Here is a 20,989-nt window from a genome sequence, read left to right as displayed (position 1 = left end):
GGAGGCTTTGCAGGGGTCTTCAAACTACGGCCCGCGGGCCACATGCGGCCCGCAGAGGAGTCTGATCCTGCCCGCCAGGTTTTTTGGGCAGTGAGCGCAGCCGAGGTGTTACAGTAGGAATTAGTAGTTCATATAGTCCGGCCCTCCAGCTCTCTGAGGGACCGTGATCTGGCCCCCACTTTAAAAAGTTTGAGGACCCCTGCTTAGGGGGTAGGAAATCTGACTGAAATCGGTCCAAAAGGGAAGGGGGTAAAGGAAGACATGGAGGCCACAGGTTAGATGACTTTCTAACAGCTGGACTGGAAGAGAAGATGGACATAGGTGGTCATGGTGAGGGGATGATCATGGTTAGAGTGAGGCAAATGCCATACTCTGGATGCTAACGGCACAAGCTACTTTGGGGGCAGTGCTCAATGAGTAACTGTTCGACTGGCCTGGCCGGTGTGGCTCAGTGGTAGAGTATCAACCTATGAACCAGGAGGTCACGGTTCAATTCCCAGTCCAGGCATAAGCCCGGGCTGGGGGCTCGATCCCGGGTGTGGGGCGTGCAGGAGGCAGCCGATCCATGATTCTCTCTCATTATGGATGTTTCTCTCACTCTCTCTCCCTCTTCCTTCCTCTCTGACATCAATAAAAATATACTTAAAAAATAAAAAAATAGAGTACAGCCGGGACCGGTTTGGCTCAGTGGATAGAGCATCAGCCTGCGGACTGAAGGGTCCGGGGTTCGATTCCGGTCAAGAGCATGTACCTTGGTTGCGGGCACATCCCCAGTGGGGAGTGTGCAGGAGGCAGCTGGTCGATGTTTCTCTTTCATCGACGTTTCTAACTCTCTGTCCCTCAATTCCCCTCTGTGTAAAATCAATAAAATAAAATTTAAAAAAATAAAAAAAATAGAGTACAGATCAGCACATCAGGCATCTGAACATCAAGAGATCCAGTGAAACAGCCAGAAAAAAAGCGGATGCTCTAAAAATAGCAGGCACACCTCCTAAGCAATTGGTTTTATCTCTGAGAGACTGAGGATCAGGCATTGCTTTTCTGGGACTCGTTTGAACTCCGGCTAAACTGAGAATTCATCTCTCCCTAACGGCCTACTACCTGTTTCCCCGAAAATAAGACAGCGTCTTATATTAATTTTTTCTCCCAAAGTTGCGCTAGGTCTTCTTTTCAGGGGATGTCTTATCTTCCCATGCGCTAGGTCTTATTTTCGGGGGATGTCTTATTTTCGAGGAAACACGGTAGTTTAACCTGCCCTCCCCTCCACCTTTTCCTACTGGAGAACTTGGCCACTTAATTATTTTCCTCACCTTCTGGGTGGAGAGTTATTTTTTTTTGGTGGTAGTGGTAAATAAAAGCAAAATAAAAAGGCAAGTTGAATATGGATAACTCAGTTGCTTACTATTGTGGGCTGATGGGGCAAAGTCTGCCTTAAATACATGTATGTAAGTAAAGATTCAGCCCCAGCCGAAACCGGTGTGGCTCAGTGGATAGAGCGTCAGCCTGGGGACTGAAAGGTCCCAGGTTCAATCCCGGTCAAGGGCATGTACCTTGGTTGCGGGCACATCCCCGGTGGGGAGTGTGCAGGAGGCAGCTGATGGATGTTTCTCTCTCATTGATGTTTCTAGCTCTCTATCCCTCTCTCTCCCTCTCTGTAAAAAAAACCAATAAAATATATTTAATAAATAAATAAATGGGGCATTTAAACACTGCATCTTGCCCCTTTCCTGGTTCGTTTTTATTGAGATACTACAAACCCACGCGCAGGCCAGAAGAGGGCAAAAACACCACGGGGTTTGCATAGAAAATACTGGAACTTCCATGCTGACTGACCTAATGCGTCCTTTTATTTCCCCTTTTTGTGTGTGTGTGTGTGTGTGTGTGTGTGTGTGTGCGTGTGTCTGTTTAATAATACATGTAATATCGGTACCACAGCACAGGTGCATAATTCATAATGAAATAATGTACACTCCCGTTGGGTGTGCCCGCTGACTGGCTGCATTATGACAGAAAGAATGGGGGACATTTCAAAAGCGCCTGGCCCATTCACCCCTTTAATCTGCTGGAAATAGAACCCCAACCTGCAATCCTCAGAAAAGATCGCGTGTTTCCCTGCAGGCAAGGCCTGTTTTCAGAACTACGTCTCTCCTTTCAGAGAAAAGTATCGGGAATGAATAGAAGACCCGCCAGACAAGCCCAAATAGGCAAGATGCTTGTTTTTAGAAAAAGAAAAAAAAAAATGCAAGTGTGATTTAAACAGGGTTTTCGGTAAATACTGCCGTCACCTCCCCCAAAGGGTGGGGAGCATTCATTTCAACAATGATCTCATTTGTCTCGAGTTTTCTCTTAACATCTACAAACTGCAGGATGGTGCTTCCCTACAGCGCTTTCATTCAATTTGCATTTTCAACAGCAGACACACAGGACATCCTGTGCACACGCCCAGGTGAGGAGGCAAAGGTAGGAAAATAAAATAAGATAAAAAGATTTGCATCTCCTGTGAGAGCTGAGTCAGTCATAGTTAGAGCTTTATTCACACTCACACCATTAAAACGAACCCATGGTCAAAACCAGTGTGGCTCAGTGGGTAGAGCGTCGGCCTGCGGACTGAAGGGTCCCAGGTTCGATCTGGGTCAAGGGCATGGACCTTGGTTGCGGGCACATCCCCAGTAGGGGGTGTGCAAGAGGCAACTGATGGATGTTTCTCTCTCATTGATGTTTCTAACTCTCTATCCCTCTGCCTTCCTCTCTGTAAAATAATCAATAAAATATATTTTTAAAAATAAAATAAAATTTAAAAATAAATAATAATAATAATAATAATAATAATAAAAGGAACCCATGTATTGCCCTAACTGGTGTGGCTCAGTGGATAGAGCATCTGCCTGGAGACTGAAGGGGTCCCAGGTTCGATTCCGGCCAAGGGCATGTACCTTGGTTGCGGGCACATCCCCAGTTGGGGGTGTGTAGGAGACAGCTGATTGACATTTATCTCTAGTCAATGTTTCTAACTCTCTATCCCTCTGCCTTCCTCTCTGTAAAAAAGCAATGAAATATATATTAAAAAATAAAAAAATAAAACGAACCCATGTATCTGGTGATCGGAAGCCGTGATTTAGCTGTGACATCATAAATAACACCGGGGAATGGAAGCGCTGAGGGGACCACAGCACCAGGAAAGGTCAATATGCAGAAATGACCATAAATATCCCTCCAATGGCCATGTTTCCAGAAACGAAAGGACTTTCCCTTTTTGGCGCTCCCGGCTCACCGTAGTTATGCCACCCACGGCTGCAGGTGCGAAACCTACAGGAGATAAGCTTGAGTTGGCCCCGTCTATCACCAACTGGGCAAGTTCCTCTTCTGAATGAACTCTCAGGGTTGACTTTCCCCTGCCAAGGATGGATCTGGGGTCAAGGGCACATGTCTGGGTGGCGGGCTGGATCCCCACTGGGGGACGTGCAGGAGGCAGGCGATCCAGGATTCTCTCTCATCATGGATGTTTCTCCCTCTCCCTTCCTCTCTGAAACCAATAAAAAAAACTATTAAAAAAAAAAAACAAAGAAAAAAACTCAAAAGACACACCTTTTGGATGACATTGGAATTATGGGTGCACTGGAGTTGAAAGCAGCACAAAAAAGTACAAAGGTTGATGTATGTGTGCATATAAGCATAAGCAATGGACGCAAGACACTGGGGGGTGAGGGCATGTATGGGAGTGGGGTGGAGGGTAATGGGGAGGGATATGGACACATGTAATACCTTAATCCGTAATAATTAAATAAATAAATTAAAAGATTAAAATATAATAAGAAAACAGATAACAATTTAATAAAAAAATAATAAAAATGCAAAAAAATAAATTAAAAAGTTAGCATGGCATATAAAATAAAATAAAATAAAACCAGTGTCTTCACCAATAAAAATAATAATAACAAGAAAAAAATGGGATTTAGATATCCATGAAGCAATGAGAAAGGAACCACATGAGCATCTGAATGCCAGGAAGAAAGCATCCATTGTCACATTGTCAGGGATCTGCCACAGAGGCATCCAAAGCTCTCTGTCACATCACCCCTCTCTCTCCCCCTGGCACCCCCACCTCCGCTGCCCCAGTCTGTGCACACACGTGCCACCCTGATTCTACACTCTGAAGCGGGAGCTACTGAAGGGGAAAATAAACAGTGTGCTTCCGACCGTGAAGAACCAGGTTCCAAGCACATGTTTGATTTCAACCCTCCCGTGAGCTAAAACACCGGATTTTCTTTCTTTTCTTTCTTTCTTTCTTTCTTTTTTTTTTTTTTAAGCTGCTGAACAAAAACACGTTCATTTTCCATCCTGGGATGTGAATGGTTACAACAGTACGAATATGGCGAATAAATTACATAACGTTGTGCAAAGGTTTCAACGGGAAGCTGGGAAAAGCAGACCATATAGATGTGTGGTTGAATAATAGTAATAAAAGAAAAGACAAAGGATTCGTCATGGACCCTTCCCGGTTCTGCCCTGTCTCCTGGTTCAATATTAGCACAGGGCCCGGCTCTTGTTCTCAGCTCGCCCTGCCAGCCTCCCCGCCAGCTCGGGGGGGGGGGGGGGGGGGGGATTTGAGAGAACGGAGGAAATGTCAGCGGAAGCTAGTACCTGTTTGGACAGGCCTACGTGGCTGACGGCAACTTCCGGGCAGGCCTCCTGCAAAGTTCAACACGCTCAGCCACGTCGGAGAAAGTGCACGCAAACACAGCAGCCGGGGGAGGGAAGGGGGGCAGGGAATGGCTCCAGAGATGGAGAGACTTCTATGTTCCAGCGACAGCCAAGAAGATTCCAGAAAGACATGTCCCGGAGGCCAGGACGTGCAGACACATGTTACGGGACAGACTGTGTCACCAACTGGCCACGTGGGAGGGTAAGCAGGCCTCCGGCACCTCTGGGCTCTGACTGGTTCCAGGGGGGACCGCAGGAGGCTGAAGAGCTGACCCCAGTAGTCATTTCCAGACTACAGAGCTAATTTTATTTATTTTTTTTAATCTTTACCCGAGGATATTTTTCCATTGATTTTTAGAGAGAGTGGAAGGGAGGGGGAGAGAGAGAGAGAGAGAGAGAGAGAGAGAGAGAGAGAGAGAGAGAGAAACATCGATGAGAGAGAGACATACATCAACTGGTTGCCTCCCACAGGAGCCCGGGATACAGCCTGCAACCGAGGAACATGCCCTTGACCGGAATTGAACCCAGGACCCTTCAGTCTGCGGTTTGATGCTCAATCCACTGAGCCAAACTGGTCAGGGTGAATTTTGTAAAATATTTTACATTGGGCACACACTTGTATATACACAGAGTGGCAAGATTATTATGATATCTGAATGCATAATAATCTGGCCACTCAGTGTGAGTGTGTGTGTATGTGTGTGTGTGTGTGTGTGTGTGTGTGTGTGTATTAGAGGCCTGGTGCATAAATTTGTGCATGGGTGGGGTCCGGCCAGCCTGGCCAGGGAAAGGGGACATGGGAGGTTGGCCGGCCTGCATGCTGGTCGAACTCCTGGTCGAGGGGACAATGTGCATATTAGCCTTTTATTCTATAGGACATACACTGAATGGCCAGATTATGATGTGTTCAGACATCATCATCATCTGGCCACTCCGTGTATATAAAAGACTAATATGCAAAGTGTCCCTGCAGGAGTTCAGCCAGGAGACGGAGAGTTCTATCGCTTGCTATGACCTGCGCCAACCACAGGGCCGGGGAGGAACAAAGGAAGGCCCCGGCTGGCAGCCAGGAGGCCCCCATTGGCTCTGATCGCGAGCCAGGCCTAGGGACCCTCCCCATGCACCAATTTCGTGCACCGGGCCTCTAGTATACCAATACTGTTGGCGGTTGTCATTCAGGCAATGGTGTGCTTTCCCCATCTATTACCTAAGTCTGCAGACTCAACCCCACCTCTTTCGTCATGCTAAAAATAGTTCCCCAGCCGCCACCAAAAGAAGAAGAAGAATTACACAAGAATTATTTGTGTTTGTTTGTGGTTTGGTTTGGGGTGTTTTGTGTGCTTTTCTGTTTTGTGCACTGTCACCTCAGAGGCTGGTTGGACCCGAACACGGTCACGGCCACACAAATAGGTTGAGTCCTTTCTTTTTAATTTCCCTGATCAGTCTGCAGGTGAGTCGTCTCATGAAAACTCCTGTTTATTAGCTGCCTTTCGATAGAGTGGAAATAGGCTATCCTAAACTTTCAGTTCCTCCAAAACAACCACCCAGCAATTATACACAGAGTGGCCCGATGATGATGATCTCTGAACGCATAATAATCTGGCCACTCAGTGCGTATCCTATGTAATAAAAGGTAATATGCAACATATAATAAAAGGCTAATATGAAACTCCCCATTGACCAGGAGTTCGACCAGCAGGCAGGCTGGCCAACCGTCCACGTCCCCTTCCCCTGGGCCAGGCTGTCTGGACCCCACTCATGCACGAATTCATGCACTGGGTCTCTAATACACACACATACACACACACACACACACACACACACACACACACGGAGTGGCCAGATTATTATGCATTCAGAGGTCATAATAACATGGGCCACTCAGTGTATATAAAAGAATAGGATTAATTTACTATGAACATAAATGACAAGTGAGTGTTTCTAATAAAAGACAAAAAAAAATGAAGATGGCAAGCATTTAACTTTGTGACAGTGATATGGGCTCAGATTCTGAAAAGCAGGCTTTGGCCGGGTAGTCAAGCAGTGTTTCCCAAACGTTTGACACAGGTGTACCCCTTCTATCATTTTCGTAACGCCAAGGACCCCTCGTCCTCATGAGAACGTAGAATGAGGCACAGCTAAGCACGGTGCAGTGCCTATCCCCACCAAACTCCAGTGCAACGCGTACCCCCACCAGACTCTTCCTCCAGTACCCCTGGGGGTCCGCGGACCACACTTCGGGAAACACTGGATTAGAGAGAGCATCATCCCCATGCACCAAGGTTGTGGGTTCAATCCCCAGTCAGGCCACATACATACAAGAAGCAACCAATGAGAAATCAACCAAAGGACTTGTAGGCATGCATATGAGCATAACCTATGGACACGGACCCTGGGGCGCTGGGGGCTTGTCCTGGGGGGTGGGAGTGGCCGGGGAGGGGTCGATGGAGGGAAAAAGAAGCCATATATAATATTATAAAAAGAAGCCAATAATATATATAATACCAAAAAAAGGAGTTAAAAAAAAAAAGCAACCAATAAACGCATCCTTAAGTGGGACAAGTGTCTATCTCTCTCTCTAAAATCAATCAATCAATCAAAAATGTCAACAATTCTGAAAACCAGCTTTCCACCAGCCGGCCCTGCCCGGCCTGCGGTGTTTGCCTCTGCACGCTGAGGGCTGCCTCCCACACCCCAGCTGGGCTGTCAAAGGCTGACAGGCCAGAAAGAGTGGCCATTCCTCTTCAACCACAAGCATGAGCTGATGTAAACCTTCCCCCTTCCCCTCCTCCCTCCGTCCCCCTTCTCCTCGTCCCTCTGCTGCCTGGCTGGGAGCATCGTCCACATGGCCCTGGCGACCTGCTTCTCACCTGCCCCTCTCCTTGAGAGTCTGCAACCTTCAATTGTGGATATTATTCTGTCCATGGCCTCATTCCATTGTCATGCCAGCTGAATTAGTCAACTGGTTGATAGTCCATTTTTCAAGGACCATCCAAGACCAGTTCTCCCAGATCCCTGTATGGCCAACCCCTTTCTGGGCGGCAGACCCTTAGCCAAGCCAACTGTCCACCCACCCTGTCTCCCGTGGGGTCATCCGGCCGTTGCTACTAAACTAAAACTCTTCTTTAAAAAAAATGTTTTTTTTATTGATTTCAAAGAGGAGGGGAAAGGAAGAGAGAGAGAGAGACAGAAACATCAGTGATGAGAGAGAATCAGTGATCAGCTGCCTCCTGCACGCCCCCTACTGGGGATGGAGCCCGCAACCCAGGCATGTGACCTGACCGGGATTCCAACCGTGACCTCCTGGTTCATAGTTCGGTGCTCACCACTGAGCCACCCTGGCCGGGCTCTGGTAACTTCTTAACTCCTCTCCCGCCGACGCATCTGACCCAGAAACGCAAATCACTGCCAGCTCGTGATTCCCTGTCGAAGGATCAAGTCCATCTGGTTACACCGTATTTGCTCCAGTGCCTAACAGGTACTTCCTGGCCCAGCCAGGCCAGCAACCAATGACCCCGTGAGTGAGGGAAAGCACGGACGAGACAGCTGGTACTCTCAGCGTTAAACTCTGCCCCCGGCCATACGCTCAAATGAATGTTTGCCTACACATTTCTCAACTGAGGTAGAAGGCAGGGTCACCTGATTTTCACCCCCAAAGACTCACCTCTATGCTTATAGCCACAGCTCTATTCTCTTCCTCAGGCTGTCTGACATGATTGGGCTACTCTGTGATAAATGTACAGACGTGGGGATGATAACTATTTGCTTTTCTTTTTTTTTAAATATATTTTATTGATTTTTTTTTTTACAGAGAGGAAGAGAGAGTGATAGAGAGTTAGAAACATCGATGAGAGAGAATCATCGACCAGCTACCTCTTGCACACCCCCCCGCTGGGGATGTGCCCGCAACCAAGGTACATGCCCTTGACTGGAATCGAACCCGGGAACCTTGAGTCCGCAGGCCAACGCTCTATCCACTGAGCCACACCGGTTTCGGCAGGATGATAACTATTTCTTTCAGAAAAAATAAATGACTGAGAATGCAAGTCACAGTTCTTCTAGGCTCTTTTCAAAACACACCTTCACGGCCCTAGCTGGTGTGGCTCAGTGGATAGAGCGCCGGCTTGCAGACCGAAGGATCCCCAGTTCGATTCTGGTCAAGGGCCACATGCCCGGGTTGCGGGCTCGATCCCCAGTGGGGGGCGTGCAGGAGGCAGCCGACCCATGATTCTCTCTCATCATGGAGGTTTTTCTCGCCCTCTCCATTCCTCTCTGAGATCAATAAAAATAAGAAATGTTTTAAAATACTTTTAAAAAACGCGAACACCTTCACCTTCAAGTGCCCTGTGCCCTGGGAGGGGGTTGGCCTTTAGGGTGAAGGCGTGGCATTCTGAAACAAGGCCATCGGCCACGGCCACCCACTGGGAAACCCCGGGCAGCCCATGGTCACACAGGGAGGGCCACTCACTGTGGTGCAACTAGCTATACGCAATCGTGCCGGCTGCTTGTGAAACTTGGAAGATTTGCAGGCGGGAGGAAATGACAGAACGCCCTTCCCCTCGGAGATCCCGGCAGTGTGTCCCTAAAGGAAGGTATGCGAACCCCAAAAAGATGGAGCCAGCTCGGGAACCCCCATTCCATCGGCCTCAGGCCTGCCTTCCAGACCTGGGCCCAAATTCCAACACAGGACCAGTGCCCGGGGGAGGCTGCCTGCCAGGGAGGGCCCAGCCCGCCTGCATCCGGGATCCTTACAGCCCTGGCACCTGGGACACGCCCCTTCCCGTCTCTGTGCCTCAGTTTCCCCACGTGGAATTGGAGGTGACCAGAGATAATGATTAAAAGAGCTAATAATGATTAAAAGAGCTAATGATCGCCAAAGCCAGTTTGGCTCAGGGGATTCAGGGGTCTTCAAACTACGGCCCGCGGGCCACATGCGGCCCGCAGAGGAGTCTGATCCGGCCCGCCAGGTTTTTTGGGCAGTGAGCGCAGCCGAGGTGTTACAGTAGGAATTAGTAGTTCATATAGTCCGGCCCTCCAGCTCTCTGAGGGACCGTGATCTGGCCCCCACTTTAAAAAGTTTGAGGACCCCTGGTAGAGTGTCAGCCTGCGGACTGAAGGGTCCGGGCTGGATTCCAGTCAAGGGCATGTACCTTGGTTGCGGGCTTGTCCCCAGTAGGAGGTGTGCAAGAGGCAGCTGATGGATGATTCTCTCTCATCGATGTTTCTAACTCTCTATCTTTCTCTCTTCCTCTCTGTAAAAAAAATCAATAAACTATATTAAAAAAAATAAAGAAATAAATAAAAATAAAAGAGCTAATAATCCTTAGCACAACGCCCGGCCACGCCCACGGAATGCCAGGGACAGGAATGTAAGTGATAACTCTTATCGCAATCATGACCGGTTAGCCCAGTAGTCATCTCCTTCCCTCCCTTCCCTCTCCACAGGGGGAGGGGCTGAGGTTCCCATGGGCTAGCCACAGAACCATCTGGAAGGAAGGCCTCTGGGAGAACTCAGGTTGCCCACGCGCGGAGTTTCCGACCCGGGGCTGGGGTGTGGCCGAGGACATACGTTTCCAACCGCGTAACCTCAGGCGTGTGGGTGCTGGGGTTCGGGAAGCACATTGAGAAACAAGGAGGGCCTCACTGCATCCGTGGAAGAGGTAGGGGTAGCCCCAACGCCCAAGGCCCTTCACACACCCGGGGGCTCTCCAAACACTGAACGGTGCTCAGGGCAACCAGCTCTGTGAGCCCGGCCAGTGTGGCTCAATGGTTGAACCTTGAGCTATGATCCTGGAGGTCAGGGTTCGATTCCTGCTGGGGGCATATGCCCTTATTGTGGGCTCCATCCCCAGTAGGGGGCGTGCAGGAGGCAGCCGATCCATGATTCTCTCTCATCATGGATGTTTTTCTCTCCCCCTCTCCTTCCCTCTCTGAAATAAATAAAAATAAATAAATAAAATAAAATAATAAAATAAGCCGAAACCGGTTTGGCTCAGTGGATAGAGCGTTGGCCTGCAGACTGAAGGGTCCCGGGTTCGATTCCGGTCAGGGGCATGTACCTTGGTTGAGGGCACCTCCCCAGTGGGGGGTGTGCAGGAGGCAGCAGATCGATGTTTCTAACTCTTTATCCCTCTCCCTTCCTCTCTGTAAAAAAATCAATAAAATAAATATATATTAAAAAATCAATAATATATTTAAAATAATAATAAAATAAAATAATAAAATAAAGCAGCTCCGTGAGACCAGAAAAAATGAATAACATACATTTAATATCTTATTAAAAATTAATAAGATATATATTAAAAATAATAATAATAAAATAAAGCAGCTCCGTGGGACCAGGCAATGGGGACTCCTCTGACTCAGTGCCCAGGACACAGAGGACCCTCCACAAAAGGTGACGGGGAGCGCAAGGCACCCCTGGAGAGGCAGCCACCTGGGGACCAGCCCGGGGGCCTTGTCTCAGAACTGCTGGCTGGACAGGAAGTGCATCAGACCTGTCCTGAGCCCAGGGCCCCTGTCCCTCCGCCCCAGCTAGCAGTCCCCTCCATGAGCAATGCCCCCCCCCCCCCAGTCCTCTGCCTCCAGGGACCTGTCACTCTTGGAAGGGGGTGGAGCCTGGCTTCCAGCTTCTCCCAGGCACAGGCTGGGCCCGCTCCCCACCCCCACCCCCACCCCTCCCCAGGCCAAGAGCCTTGGGGGCAGGGGAAGCGCAGCTGCAATCAGGAAGCCCTCTTGGTAAGCAATTCTGGTAAATCGCCCACAAAGATCTCAGAGACGGAGCCCTCCCGCGATCTGTCATCTCTTTCTCTTTCTACAGAGGACTCCTGGTCATCACGAATTTTGTAGTGTTTTCCCCAGGAGAGGATCAAAGCCTTAAATGTGTGATTTACCTTAAACGCATTCCCACCCGCCCCCCCCCCCCCCCTTCCATTCCAGTTTCCACTCGAAGGTTATTTCGTATTAGTTTCAGTTTCGGGTGTCTACCACTGAGGGCTCACAAAATCCGGGCCCATCCGGTTCGCACCCCTCCTCTGTGGCTTTTTGGGTTTTCTCCAATTCGTCACTCACCCTGCCCTCCCATGACAGCATCTTTTTTTTTTTTTAATTGCTTTTTTACAGAGAAGAAGAGAGAGGGATAGAGAGCTAGAAACATGGATGAGAGAGAATCATCGATCAGCTGCCTCTTGCACACCCCCTACTGGGGATGTGCCCGCAACCAAGGCACATGCCCTTGACCAGAATCGAACCCGGGCCCAGGGACCTTTCAGTCCGCAGGCTGATGCTCTATCCACTGAGCCAAACCGGTTTCGGCAATGACAGCATCTTAACCAAGCCAGCACACCTTTTTTGCTTTCCTACTATATATATATATATATATATATATATATATATATATATATATTAAATTTATTTTTAATTGACTTCAGAGAGGAAGGGAGAGAGAGAGAGAAACATCAGTGCTGACAGAGAATCATGGATCGGCTGCCTCTTGCACACCCCCCGTTGGGAATGGAGCACACAGCCTAGGCATGTGCCCCGGACCAGAATGGAACCCAGGACCCTTCCTTCTGCAGGCTGACACTATCCACTGAGCCACACCAGCTAGGGCCCAATCACACCTTTATAAACACCTTCCTTCCAGGCAGGATTTCAAAAGCTTCTAAAGGAGAGTTCAAGGTGTGTTATCAAGGTCACGGTCAAAAGCAAGATCCAGGCAGAACAGCCTTGTCTGATTCTCCCAACACAGGCATAAAAATTTGCTTGGACAAAAACCACTTTCTTCAACTCGTGCTGCTAATCCTATACAATAGAGAACTAATGTGCTAACTAGGCCATCAGCAGAACCACCTGCCAAACCCCTTGTAAACATTTTGTGCATTGAGCCTCTAGTTTAAATGTAAAACCCCTCAAATGTTATCAGCGATGATGATAAGGAAGGGTCTAAGAAGCAGGAGATATTAAAATGCTAAGCCCTATTTTCATATTCATCCCATACAATACAGTCCTTTTAGCTGGAAAATCGCTTTTGGGGTGTACACGAACGTAAAGAAATTGTGGGTTGTTACAGACTAAATTAGGGATCTTAGGATTTCTTTCCAAATAAGTTTAGCAGTCTAGCTTTCCAGAGATAGATTTAACGGAAAATGGCTACATCCTTTCGTATTAGCTGTCGTTATCAATATCTGATTCTAGATTTTTACGCAAACCCAAATGTTCTTTCCTCTATTCACCCGGAAGCTATGGAAAAAAAATCAAGGTGAATTATGTAAAGTCAAGCTGATTGATATAACTTATATAAACTTATAACTTGTATATATAAACTTATAACTCGTATAAGTTTATGTAAGTTATATATAAATATACAGGATGAAAAATCAAGTTGATTTATATAGAGCATCTACAAACCGCAAATTTACAGATATGATATAAGTCAGGCTGAATCAGATCAAGCACACGAATAATATAAAAATCCGCTGTGACTTCAATGCGTGATACACAAGGAATACATATATGAGGGCCTTAAAAACATGTGAAGGAAGATACAGAATACATCTTATGATTAAAAACAGCCGTCCTTCTTGCCCCAGACTGGTCATGCTTAACCTCAGGAATAGAATAAAAATTTAAAAAGTGCTCATTTTATTCAGGAAGTTAAACTAACTCCCAGCGTGCGGACAGGTGGCAAAGGTAAATGTAAATTCTCCCTGCCATGCCATCTGCCAGATGTGCCATCCAAAAGAGCCTGGCACAGAGAAAAGGCACGGGTCCCACAGTCAGAAATACCCACAGTCCATGCCCAGGTCTGCAAGTTACCCGGGACCAAGGCCCTGCCTCTTTCCTGCCTCAGTTTCCCTTCTGTACAGGGGGAGTAATAATATCTACCTTGCCGAAACCGGTGTGGCTCAGTGGATAGAGCCTCGGCCTGCGGACTGAAAGGTCCCAGGTTCGATTCCGGTCAAGGGCATGTACCTTGGTTGCGGGCACATCCCCAGTAGGGGCTGTGCAGGAGGCAGCTGATCGATGATTCTCTCTCGTCAATGTTTCTAACTCTCTATCCCTCTCTCTTCCTCTCTGTAAAAAATAAATAAAATATATTAAAAGTAATAATAATAATTAATAATAATAATGATAATATCTACCTTGCCTATTTCATGCAACAGAGATAAAGGGTCTCATTCGGGCCCTGGGCAAAGGGGCGATGCTTAAAACCTTATGTGAGGGTGGTTTGGATCCTCCCTGTCCCTTTGAATGCCAGGCCTGACCATGACCTTCTTAGCTGTACTTCTCCCTGCCTCTCTCAAGGCTTATGACCTTCGATTCTTGCAACGTCCAAGAAGCAGAGGCTCAGCGAGTCCTTCCTGGGTCTCTCTTCACCTCCACCTGTGCCGAAGGAGTGCCCTGACTCTCCCCTTTGTGTCAACATCCTCCTGGCTGGCTCAGAGGCCCCCCCTCCTCCCCCCGCCCCCCCCCCCCAACACACGCACAACAAATATTTGTTCAATGGAAAGGCTGCTGGCCCAGGTGGGAAATGCATGCAAGTGGAAACCACACTCCTGGCCGTGTTGGCGACTCGGGGTGCCCCTGAGGCAGGTCCTCCGAGCTGTCCGGCCCCTGGACCTGCCCTCCCTCTGCAGAGGTCACCTCCAAGAGCAATCTGGGAAGCATCTGGCCGCGGCTGGAGCCCTCACACCTGGCTCCCAGGTTCCAACCCGCTTTGGAGAAATACCCTTTGTACAAGCCACCTGCCCGCTATTTGCCTAACAAATGGCCAGTCTGCCTGGGCGCTCACTGCGGAAGCAATTGCCTCGGCTTAACCACCATCACTTCTTTATTTTCCTTTTTCTTTTATTTATTTATTTCTTTTAATATATTTTATTGATTTTTTTTTTTTTTTTACAGAGAGGAAGAGAGAGGGATAGAGAGTTAGAAACATCGACCAGCTGCTTCTTGCACGCCCCCCACTGGGGATGTGCCCCCAACCAATGTACATGCCCTTGACTGGAATCGAACCCCGGACCCTTCGGTCCTCAAGCCGATGCTCTTTCCACTGAGCCACACCGGTTTTGGTCCATTTTCTTTTCTAATGTGACTAGTCTTTGGAGTCCCCAAAGGCAAGGCTTTCTGCTCTGGAGGCGCTGAGCCAAGGTCTGGGGGGGTGGGAGGGGGGGGGACCGAAGTGGCATCCCCGCATCGGATACCCCCCTCCGCCCCAAAGCGCGGGGCTGACCTCTGGAGGGTCCCCTCGGTGCAGGTGCAGGTGGAGGTGGCGATGGCCCCCCCACAGCCGCCAGGAGCTCCGATGTGTCCCCTCCAGCGCGGGGCAGGTCCCCGCCGCCCGCCCTGTGCGCTCTGGGCACGGGCGCCCGGGTCCCCGCCCTCGGCGCTCCGCACCGCCCGGCCCGGAGCCTGCAACTCCCAGGCTGGGGATCCCCCGAGCCCCTTCCCTGGTCCCCGCGCCCCCCCTGGGGCGGAGAGGGGCGACCCGCCCGCAGGAGGGAGCTGGGGGGACCCCGTGCCCAGGTGAGCCGCGCCCCACCCCGCCCTCACCTGTCCGGGGTCCGGGTCCGGGATCCGGGGTCCGGGCCGCGTCCCGGCTGCACCGGGGGCTCCGTGCGCCCCTCGCGTGCCCGGGCCTGCGCCGCCGTGGCCTCCCAGGTCCGGACGCGGCGGGGCGGGGGCACCGCCGGGGCCGCCCCGCTTCCCGGGCCCCGCGGGCAGCCCCGCCTCCGGGGAGGAGGCGCCGCGTCACCTTCGCTCCAGCTCCGGCGGCTGCAGGACGCGCCAGGCTGGGTTGGGGCGCTCCGCGGGGCGCAGCGGGGAGGGTGATGGCAGCCCCGCAGCTTGGGCTGGCTCCTGGGGGAGGAAGGTGTGCCCGAAGGGAAGGGCCCAGACCGGGACTGCGGTTCCTGGCGCTGTAGTTCAAAGGCAGGCGAGGGGGCAGGTGCGGTTTGCAGGCTTGAAGTCACTTAGGAGTTTGCCTCCTCTGATCTTAGATAGGTGCTTGCTCCAGTAGGGCCCTGGAGGGTCCCTGGTGACATAGCAAGCTCCCTTTTAACCTATCTATAGATATATTAGATATCTATATAGGTAGATAGATATAGATATCTAATATATCTAATATATCTATAGATAGATTAAAAAAGGAGGCTGCTATCTATCTACCTATCTATCTAGATATCTAAGATATCTATAGATAGATAGATAGATAGATAGATAGATAGATAGATTATTGATTTCAGAGAGAAAGGGAGAGGGAGAGAGGGATCAATGATGAGAGGGAATCACTGAATGGCTGCCTCCTGCACACCCCCCACCAGGGATGTGCCCACAACCAAGGTACATGCCCTTGACCGGAATCGAACCTGGGACCCTTCAGTCCGCAGGCCGATGTTCTATCCACCGAGCCACACCGGCTGGGGCTAGCAGGCTCTGTTTTTTTACCACCACAACCCTGGCGAGAGGTACCCAGCCAGGCAACCCCTGGAACGGGGCTGTGTGCGCACGGGGCATATGGCATGGTCATGTCTGATTTTCAGCCATGAGGGAGGCAGTTCATAGCATGCCTGGTTTCCCAGGAGCACGGAGTAACCTGAATCACCTTAGCAGGAGGCTCAGAGCAACCTGAGGCCTAGCACACACCGGGCTTTTTCCACTGCTTCGGGAAAGCCTGCATCTCCGACCTGAAAGGTGACCCGGGAAATAAAGGAAAGAACCCGGCTGGTGTAGCTCCAAGGACTGAGGGCCATCCCATGGACCAAGAGGTTCCGGGTTCGATTCCCGGTCAGGGCCCATGCCAGGGGTGTGGGCTCGGTCCCCAGTGTGGGGCGTGCAGGAGGCAGCTGCTCCACGGTTCTCTCTCATGGATATTTCTGGATGTCCTCCCTCTGTGAAATCAATAAAAAATATATATATATATATTTTAAAAAAGAATAAAGGGCCGAAACCGGTGTGACTCAATGGATAGAGCGTCAGCCTGCGGACTGAAGGGTCCCGGGTTCGATTCCAGTCAAGGGCATGTGCCTCGGTTGCAGACACATCCCCAGTGGGGAGGGGGGGCGGGCGGGGTGTGCAGGAGGCAGCTGATCGATGATTCTCTCTCATCGATGTTTCTGGCTCTGTCCCTCTCTCTGCCTCTCTGTAAAAAAATCAATAAAATATATGTTTTTAAAAATAGAACAAAGGAAAGAAGACAAAGGGCCCGAGGAGGAACAGCAACCACACCTATAAAGCTGACTAAGGCGTGAATTGGAATAGAAAGCAGGCCCACGATCGAAGCTTTTCCCGTCTAACTCGGCCGCTGGGCAGTTCCTGTTCTGTTGTCTTCACAGCCCGACCGCAAGGCAGCAATGACAAACAGCCTTTCTCAACCGTCAGACGCTACAGAAAGCGAAACGTTACAGACACAGAACCCCAACGCCGGGCCTCGTCCCCCTGGCTGCCTCCTCCGCCTCGACCCAGCATCCTTAAGCCCTTTGTTTTCATTTATTTATTTTTTTAAGAATGTCGCAATAAAAATACCAGGTTTCACATGAACTGAAATCAATAAAAATGCTTTAAAAAAAGATTTAAAAAAAGAAAAGAAAAGAAAAGAAAAGAAAAGAAAAGAAAAGAAAAGAAAAGAAAGATCCAAAACTGGCTTGGCTCAGTGGATAGAGCGTCGGGCTGTGGATTGAAGGGTCCCAAGTTGGTCAAGGGCATGTACCTTGGTTGCGGGCACATCCCCAGTGGGGGATGTGCAGGAGGCAGCTGATCGGTGTTTCTAACTCTCTATCCCTCTCTCTCTCTCTGTAAAAAATCAATAAAATATATATATATAGCCAAAACCGGTTTGGCTCGGTGGATAGAGCGTCGGCCTGCGGACTGAAAGGTCCCAGGTTCCATTCCCGTCAAGGGCGTCCCCAGTAAGGAGTGTGCAAGAGGCAGCTGATCGATGACTCTCTCTCATCGATGTTTCTAACTCTCTATCCCTCTCCCTTCCTCTCTGTAAAAAAATCAATAATATAATAAAGAAAAACAACAGAGATATAGACATACAGGTCTAGACCTCACAGGGAGTGAAGCCGGTGGAATGGCCCATGGTTCCAATGGCAGACGGGTGGTGCATGTTATAAGGAAGCACATGTGCAGTGTTCATGGCGCTGAGGAAGTGCATGTCTTTTATTGTGAATGCAAAGTGCTTTTGTTACTCTCTTTGCATTTCTCCGCGCCCTGTAATCATCATTACGGGGAGCACAGCCCCTTTTTATGTAATAGTAGCAGGTACTAGTGACTCAGTCCCAACCCAACTCTGCCACTTAACTACCTGTGGGCTTTCCTACAGGCGGCTGGTAGGGATTCAGATGTGTGTGTGTATGTGTGTGTATGTGTGTATGTGTGTGTGTGTGTGTGTGTGTGTGTGTGTGTGTTTAATAAAGAAGTAGCCCTGACAGAAAAGGGGTCTTTCTTTCCAATAACTCAAAAGGAGTAATTACTTAATATGCCCCATAATCAGGAATGCTTTTCAGTACGTTGTGTAATGGAGTTGTCTTTTTCAGCCCTGTTCTCCTAAGTCTGAGATGTAACTGAAGGGATTGCTCGGGCCAGAATATTAGGAATAATGACCAGCTCTTATGCAATAGGGATCCATGATTCTCTCTCATCACTGATGCTTCTCTCTCCCACTCTCCCTTCCTCTCTGAAACCTATATATATAAAAGCCTAAGGGACCGTTAAGGAGAAACGTCTGGAATGACTGGAACCACCAATTGCTCTGAAGCACACTGATCAGGCAGGCAGGCAGGTGACAGGTTAGGGGCAGGTGAGCAGTTAGGGGTGAGCAGTCTCAGATGGCGAGAGGGATGTCCAACTGTCTGTGTAGGCCCGATCCCCACAGGGCCTAAGCCGGCAGTTGGACATCCCCCTTGGGGTCCTGGGTTGCAAGAGGGCACAGGCCCCACCCCCGCCATGCACCGAGCCCAGCAGGTGGAGTCCAGAGTCAGGGACAGGAGAGCAGGTAGAAAAGGGACAAGAGAACCAGCAGGCACAGGGACTCCGTGCAGCCCCAAGTCAAGGAAGGCGATCTCCAGGGGTGATCCGCGATCACATCACGGGCAGAAGCACCCCCTCAGCCAACCAACGGGAGAAGATCCATCCAATGCCAGCCTTGCTTAGAGCTATTTCCGTCACTCACTCACTCAGGCAATCAGAAAATGAAGATACAGACGCACAGGGAGCAATCAGCACAAGACTCTCACTAACTTTGGATCTGCCGTCTCCGGTCCAGCGTCATGACTGCCTGGAATGTAGAATCCGAATAAGGTTCCATTCATCCGGCCTCCAAGGACTCGCTCTAATGACGACCTACAAGGGAAGTGCAGAATCACTAATGAATGGGCGGGGACCTTGATTAAGCGCGTAATAATCATAGACTCAAGCTGGCTTCCCAAACCATTACCTGCTTTACATTTGTGTGTGTGTGTGTGTGTGTGTGTGTGTGCATCTTGATCATGACTATTGTGGACACTGCCTAAGAAAATGTGGACCCAAAATAATAATTTTTTATAAAATGCTAGCAAGGAACATGACTTTAAAATGAAATGAGCCAAGCTGGCGTGGCTCAGGGGTTGAGCATCGGCCTAGGAACCAGGAGGTCACGGTTCGATTCCCGGTCAGGGCACAGGCCCGGGTTGCAGGCTCCATCCCCAGTGTGGGGCGTGCAGGAGGCAGCCGATCCATAACTTTGTCTCATCATGGATGTTTCTTTCTCTCTCCCTCCCTCTCCCTGTGTCTCTGACATCAACACAAATATATTTAATAAATGAATTTCTTAATTTCCAGTACACAAGTGCTCAATTTTTTTTTTTTTCTATTGGGAACCTCTTACCTAGACTGAAAAGTATACATTCTACGTAGCGATTGCTCTTTTCAAAAAGAACTTGGCTTCGTTTGAACTTCCTGTCCGGCTGATTTTTTAAAAAGAACGGGAAGGCTAACACTCAGTAAAATGCAGAATAACATTTGAGATAAAAAGTATCTCAGCCAATGCTCTCAAGGTCAGACAGAGTGGGGCGTGGCCTTGAACTTTTACAATGACCTTCGCACGCACCCTCAGAATGGCTTGTGACAGTTCTCCTTACGGATGAATTTGCAAACTGTGGCCCTATTTTCGGTCCTTCTGGGTTGAAAACCCCAGCCTTATACTGCAGACTGAGTATTTTTTTTGCCGGCAGAAATCACTGGTAACATGCCCCAGATTTCCAAATGGTAAAATAGAATTCCGATTCCATGCTGACTTAGCTAAAAACATTCCGTGGCCTGCTTTCTTTCTTTCTTTAAAAATATTTTTTTTTTTTATTAACTTCAGAGAGAAAGGAAGAGGGAGAAAGAGATAGAAACATCAACGATGAAAGAGAATCATGGATCGGCTGCCTCCTGCACGCCCCACACTGTGGATCAAGCCCGCAACCCGGGCGTGTGCCCTTGACCGGAATGGAACCCTGGGACCCTCCAGTCCGCAGGCTGACGCTCTAGCCACTGAGCCACACTGGCTAGGGCGCCTGCTCATGTTTTGTGTGGCTCTGACATGCGCATGTTAGCAAGGTGGGCTTGATGATGACAAGTGGGAGCAGAATTAGCAGCCCCGTGAAACGGGTGACTGACGTCTAAAGGGTGGAAATTAGAAATGAGAAGGCAGGTCATCGATGGAAGTGTGGAGAAGCAAATTGGAGTTTAAATTGGCGAGGCGGCGCTGTAAGCCAGCGGGGCCGTCACATCGGGGAGTCTGGAGATTAACTAAAATGGTACGTCACACGGGCCCGATATTAACAAAGTGCCTACTGCGTGCAGTTAGCTGTAAGCCAGACAAGAAAACGGATTTTTCTTGCTGATCACGCCTCTCTCTCAAGATGTATCTGTCACTGCTGTTGGAAACACAGGAATATTCGTCTTTTTTTCTTTTTAATATGTTTTTGGGTTTTTTTTGTTTTTTTATTTCAGAGAGGAAGGGAGAGGGAGACAGCGAGAGAAGCATCAATAAGGAGAGAGAATCATGGATCAGCTGCCTCCTGCACGCCCCACACTGGGGATCGAACCGTGACCTCCTGGTTCATGGGTCGACGCTCAACCACTGAGCCACCCTGGACTGGCTGAAAGCTGCTGCCTCTTTGAAAAGGACTCCCACCTCGGGAACAGAAGGGACATTCCTAGGACAGGGAAGCGGGAGGAGTCTCTGATCACCTGGGCCCAGCTCCAGGGATAACCGGCGGTCATTTGCTCTCAATGACTTTCTCCGACAATGGAGTCCAGA

At 49.5% G+C, this 20,989-nt stretch overlaps 1 protein-coding gene across 1 annotated transcript in view; it reads right to left on the bottom strand.

Annotated features, from left to right (window-relative positions):
* MCTP2 (multiple C2 and transmembrane domain containing 2) overlaps positions 1-15,368 on the bottom strand; it is a 108,425-nt gene extending 93,057 nt beyond the window's left edge. Inside the window, exon 1 of the mRNA XM_084869096.1 lies at positions 15,253-15,368. The gene's annotated coding sequence lies outside the window, so the exon portion shown is untranslated. The remainder of the gene's footprint in view (positions 1-15,252) is intronic.
* Between the last annotated feature and the right edge of the window lie 5,621 nt (positions 15,369-20,989).

The sequence above is a fragment of the Pipistrellus hanaki genome (assembly GCF_964339955.1).
Source record: "Pipistrellus hanaki genome assembly, chromosome: 21".
Taxonomy (NCBI): domain Eukaryota; kingdom Metazoa; phylum Chordata; class Mammalia; order Chiroptera; family Vespertilionidae; genus Pipistrellus; species Pipistrellus hanaki.
Note: the sequence above shows the minus strand (reverse complement) of the source record. Positions and strands in the feature narration are given on the sequence as shown.